Source organism: Mirounga angustirostris, unplaced genomic scaffold (assembly GCF_029215605.1).
Source record: "Mirounga angustirostris isolate CCGP_5_RB_7025 unplaced genomic scaffold, mMirAng1.0.hap1 SCAF_16, whole genome shotgun sequence".
Taxonomy (NCBI): domain Eukaryota; kingdom Metazoa; phylum Chordata; class Mammalia; order Carnivora; family Phocidae; genus Mirounga; species Mirounga angustirostris.
Genome location: NW_026991724.1, coordinates 7,249,982 through 7,255,852, shown reverse-complemented (window position 1 = coordinate 7,255,852; position 5,871 = coordinate 7,249,982). Strand labels below are relative to the sequence as shown.

The window sequence follows — 5,871 nt, the reverse complement described above, 5'->3', positions numbered from 1 at the left end:
GAGAGAAAGAGTCTCAGGCAGAGTGCGCTGAGCATGGAGACTGACGCAGGGTTGGACCTCATGACCCCGAGATCATGACCTGAGCTGAAACCAAGAGTTGGATGCCCAAACGACTGTGTGACCCAGGCACCCCACCTATTAGGTCTTAATATGCTCATTTTGTGCCAAGCCAATCTCTCTCTTGTTTTTGTTCATTCATTCATTGTAAAAACATTTATTAAGCACCTACTATGTGTCGGGCTCTGTCATAGGCAGCAAATCTACAATGACAAACAGGCAATTATGACACAGGCTGACACCTGCCATGGCAGGGGAAAAACAAAGGGCACTAGAGGGACGCATGGGAAGGCCCCCAGCTCTGCCAGGTTGGGGCACCAGGGAGAGATGTCTAACTCGGCTTAATGGATGGGTAGGAATTAGCCAGGCAACAGGAATAAGGTGTTGGGGGACAGTTTGGAGGGGAAATACAGAGTGGTCCACACATTGCAGGGACTGAGAGAGATTTGTATGGCTCAGGCCTGGATTATAAGAAGGGCATAAAGCCAGGCTGAGATCATGAAGGACCTTTATCCTAGAGAATGCAGAACATCTGTGGCCTGTGGTATGCTCAGATGTGAGGAGAGCTGATAATGAAGGCAGGGAGCCTGGTTAGGAGGTTCTTCTCTGAGTAGCTCTGGCTGGAGATGCTACAGGATGGTGGGGAGGGGAAGGAGGTACACAGACTAGGGGGACATTTAGGAAGTAGAATCATCAGGACTTGGTGGGTGACTGGATACGGGGGTGAAGGGAAAACGAAGTCGAAAGTGACTCGTGGGTATCCACATTAACAAGTGGATATATTCACGGTATTGCAGCTAAGCGAGGTCCCCAGGGGATGGGATGTGTTGTTTCTGACAGATGGAGCTCCAGGTTTCTAAGGGATATCCAGCTGGAGCCGGACAGTGGGGATGTGACGGTAGTTTTTATTTCTGTGATTTGCGGCTGGTTGTCGGGTTCCCTGCATAGCATCTCTCTCTATCAAACTTCTCCACATTGGTAATTAGCAGTGTCTCTACTCAGATACAAGGTTTTGGACTCTGTAACCCTAATAGCTACAAAAAAGAAAAAGTTAAACAACTTGTTTTGTCGACAGAGTATCAACACTGAAAACAAACACACAAACAAACACAAAGTAAGTAGTAGATTCAGGTAGGCATTTGGGTTTGTCGAGTCTCCACCCACAGCATCTGCCAACCCAAGGACATGCCGCGATCCTTATCAAAGGGACCCATGTCATCAGGTCTGCATTCCCCTGGGGCTCAAGATCACTTTGCTGAGTTAGTGTCACTCGGGTTAGGCTGAGAATAACAATCCACAACCCCATATTCCACAGCCGGCTGAAGACTCATCTCCTGGTGGGGGCTACACGGTATCTTAGAAGGAACAAAGGAAGATGAAGGATGTGAACAGAGGCTGTCAGGGCTCAAGAAACAGGCTCAGAAAATGTGACAGTATTTTACTCAAATAATAATAGCCCAGTGTTGGCACCTTCTTGGGCCAAGGAGCTATCTTGTGTCCACTCCTCTGAATCTCTCCTCCCTCCGCCCCCTGAAGCTGGCAGAGATCCCCCATCAGGCTGAGCCCTGCCGTTCTAGCCGTGACTGTCAAAGTGAACCGTAGGCAGACCCTCCATAGCCTGCTGAGTTAGCTCCTCATGGAGAATCTGGACATTTCTGAGCCCCCACACCACAGGTTTGGGTTCACTTTTCATCCAGATCTTCGGAGTCTTGGAGGCTATAGCCAAAAGCCTTTTAGGTGGCTCCTCCGGCCCCATCTCAAAGTCTGCCTTCCTAACTCATTTCCGACTGCACCAGCAGGGGAACACGGTTGGCTTCGTGGATGGATTTATGTGATGCACGCCTTTGTAGCTTCAGGAAATGGACCAAAAAGTTTTCAGTTTATTGGTTCATCCATTCATCCATCCATCCATTTAATAAAACATTTAGCAAGCACTATGCTCTGAAGCTACAAGAGCAACAAAAACAGACATGGCCTTGCCCTCATGGAGGTTATTGTCCAGGGGTGGCAATAGGCATTAATCCCGGGGCTCAGAAAGGCTATTCCTATTCAGCAAGCTCTCCTGCCAAGGGGAACAGGAGAGTGTTTCATGCATCTCTGGCCATGACCAAAGTCTGGAAAAACCCCAGATTCTTTGTCACATGGACCCCTTCCGGTAGGGTACAAGAACCTCATGCTAATCAGGCCCCATAAGCTTTCTACTTTCCCCACTTATCTCCAAGGAAGCTACACAAGCTCGGATTCCTAATAATGGCCCAGGTAAGGAATTGGAGACAATCTATCAGCTGCTCTAAGAAGATGCCAAGGAGAGGGGCGCCTGGGTGGCTCAGTTGGTTAAGCATCGACCTTCGGCTCAGGTGACGATCCCAGGGTCCTGGGATCGAACCTCACATGGGCTCCCTGCTCAGCGGGGAGTCTACTTCTCCCTCTCCCTCTGCTCCTCCCCCCAGCTTGTGCGCTCTCTCTCTCTCAAATAAATAAGTAAAATCTTTAAAGAAAAAAAAAAAAAAAAAGAAAGAAGTTGCCAAGGAGAATGTTTGATTACTTGAGTGTTCGACTGGTATAAAAAACAAACCATTTCCTTGAATTTAAAGTAATGTTTACTCTCAGCGTGCCAAAGTATCCCAACCAGGTGAGATGCCACCCGGCTTCCTCAAGCTCCTCAGTGCTGCCACATCCCTGCTGGGCCAGGCATCTACCCTCGCCTCCAGGAGAAAATGTTTCATTTTTGGCATTTTCACGTCTGCCACTAACGATTAAAATTCCACAGAAATTGAAAGCTCACAGCAAGGGAGCCTCAGGATTGTGCCGCTTCATCCAAGATGAATTTGCCCATGGTGGTAGAAATGGAGGCATTCACAAATACCGGCCATTCTGTGAAAGGACAGCGGACAAATGTATGGATCACGCTTCCCAGAATTCTCCTGTTTGCAAAAGAAATTGCTGAAGCAAAATCTCAACAGAAGTGATGGCAAAGGAAGGACTGGCTGACAGAGGAGTATCTAAAAGTCAAAAATTTTAGAGAGCGAGATGTCACAAAACTAAAAACAGAAGGGTTAAAGCAGAAAGGGGGATGAACAAGCTGCTCCAGCCACAGAATGGAGTAGGGCTCAGCGAGGAGGAGGAACGCAGCCATTCAGGGCGAGCAGCCACACTCAAAAGCTGCATGGTGCACGTTTCCATTTATATGACGCTCTGGAAAAGGCAAAACTGTGGGGCAGAAAATAGATCAGTGGTCACCAGGGTCTGGTGAGAGGGGAGAGGTTCACTACAAAGGGGCACAAGGGGATTTGGGGGTCATGGAATTCTTTGTGACTGCTGTGGTGGTGACACAACCATATGTATTTATCAAAACCCATAAAGGGGACAGATTTTCGAACCCATAAAGGGGACGGATTTTCGAACCCATAAAGGGGACGGATTTTCGCTATACGCAAATTGTGTCTCAAGTTTCAAGAATTTAAATGTAAAAAAAAAAAACAAAAAACAGACAGGGGAAAATATTTAGAATAAACATGTCAAACCCTGAAGTAATTCAGATTTATATGGACACTCCAAGACCCAATAATAGATAGGTAAAGAAAATAAACAGGTAATTTGTATGGGCCAGTACAAATCGTAAAGAAGCATGGAGAGAATATATCCATGTTGTTAAATTTTAATGCAGGCTAAAGCAACCTTGACATATCACTTTAAACCTACCCAATGTGGCAAAATTTCACAAAATAAACAATATGTAACGCGGGCCAAGTTGGAGTGAAACTAGAACCTCATTCATTACAGGTGTCATTATAAATCAAGATGGCCTCTCTGAAAAGCAGCATTATAAAACATTCCCAATAATTTCATTCCTGGAAACTTATACTAAAGAAATAACTCAACAAAGGCAAAAAGCTACGTGTCACAAACAATGCTGATTTCTTTCTCAGCTATTACAGGAAAATAGCAACTAGAAACTAAATGTCTAACAGTAGACTATTGTGTTGTAAATTATGATATAGCCACTAAAAATGACGTCTGGAACATCGAAGAGAATTAAAAAATGCTAATGATGTAGTCTTGGGTAAAAAAAAAAAAGTACAAAATTTGTATGTGTAATGGTTTTTCACCATAAACAGGTTCTAAATTTTATTCCCTGTAAGCAAAAACATCCTGTATATTTCAAGACAGCAGGAGGCAGGACCATTTGGAAAAGACTATTTGGAAAACAAGGACAGGGATTGTGTCAAATTCTATTTCTCTTCTGCTTCTCCCTTATGGGCAGTGTTGGAAAATCACACCTTCTAAGCCTTGGTTCCTTCATTTGTAAATAGAGGTAAATAGTGACTGTTGAGTTAAAAAAAAACTAAAGGAAAATACTTTCGGGGCGCCTGGGTGGCTCAGTTGGTTAAGCGACTGCCTTCGGCTCAGGTCATGATCCTGGAGTCCCGGGATCGAGTCCCGCATCGGGCTCCCTGCTCGGCAGGGAGTCTGCTTCTCCCTCTGACCCTCCTCCCTCTCATGCTCTCTGTCTCTCATTCTCTCTGTCTCAAATAAATAAATAAAAAATCTTTAAAAAAAATAAAATAAAATAAAATAAAGGAAAATACTTTCTAAAGTATAATGTACCATATAAACAACATGTTGCAAAAGTATCAGGAAATAGCAAAAACTTAAGGCAATAGTTCAACAGGAAGTTGGAAGACTAATAAATAGCAGGACTGATGACATAAAATTTTAAGCAACTCCAGGGGGCTTTTAAATTGTTTTGTTTTTTGTTTTTTGTTTTTGGTGCATGTGTCTGTTTATGAGCTGGTTCTACAGTGAACATTGCCAGGAGACTTTTTAAAATTGAAAAAATGTGTTTAAAAATTAAGCTACCTTTTAATATCTTGAAAAAAAGTTTCCTAAATTTTCCTTTTTTCTTTTCTTTCTTTCTTTCTTTCTTTCTTTCTTTCTTTCTTTCTTTCTTTCTTTCTCTCCTCCTTCTCCTTCTTCTTGTTTTTGATAGTTCTTACATGATATGAAAATGTTCTCAACTCAGTTAAGCTATTGGGATCAATGTGATGTGTGGGGATGTACATGATATGTGTGACTTGGAAGCAACAGTGAAAAAACAGTATAATTACCACAGTGTCTTAAACATAAATGTTGTTGAATGAATGATCAATTGAATGAGTATCGACAAGGGCCAGGGAGGATTTCTTTTTTTAAAATCAAAGTGTGAGGGGCACCTGGGTGGCTCAGTCGTTAAGCGTCTGCCTTCAGCTCAGGTCATGATCCCAGGGTCCTGGGATCGAGCCCCGCATCGGGCTCCCTGCTCAGCGGGAGGCCTGCTTCTCCCTCTCCCACTCCCACTCCCCCTGCTTGTAGTCCCTCTCTCACTGTGTCTCTCTCTGTCAAATAAATAAAATCTTTAAAAAATAAATAAATAAATAGAATCAAAGTGTGAGCCTGTGGGCAATTGGTGGTCATGTGCAGAATACAACTTCAGAAATTCCAGATTATGAGGTTTAAGATAGTGACTGAAATTCCATCTCAAAATTCCCCATTCCCAATACCTAACACAATGAGAAAAACAGCTAAACCAGTATAAAACCAAAGAGTCATCAAGGGTAAACTAATGAAAAATTGACTAAAGAAAGGAACAAAAAATTCTGGAGCCAAGCAAAAGGTACAACATGGCATGGCTCTCAAACCACCCTCATCCCCCAGTAGTTGTCCCTTTAAATCCAGAGAAGTTTTACTTAATCACCCAACTCTTACTCCTTTCTCTTCTGATCTAGAAATAGGGGAAAGGGCTGCTGGGAAGAAACAGAGAGAACACAGGAACAA

At 43.6% G+C, this 5,871-nt stretch overlaps 1 long non-coding RNA gene across 1 annotated transcript in view; it reads right to left on the bottom strand.

The window, feature by feature from the left end:
• LOC135362778 (uncharacterized) overlaps window positions 1-5,871 on the bottom strand; it is a 39,306-nt gene that overhangs the window by 29,876 nt on the left and 3,559 nt on the right. The gene's annotated exons all lie outside the window — the stretch shown is intronic.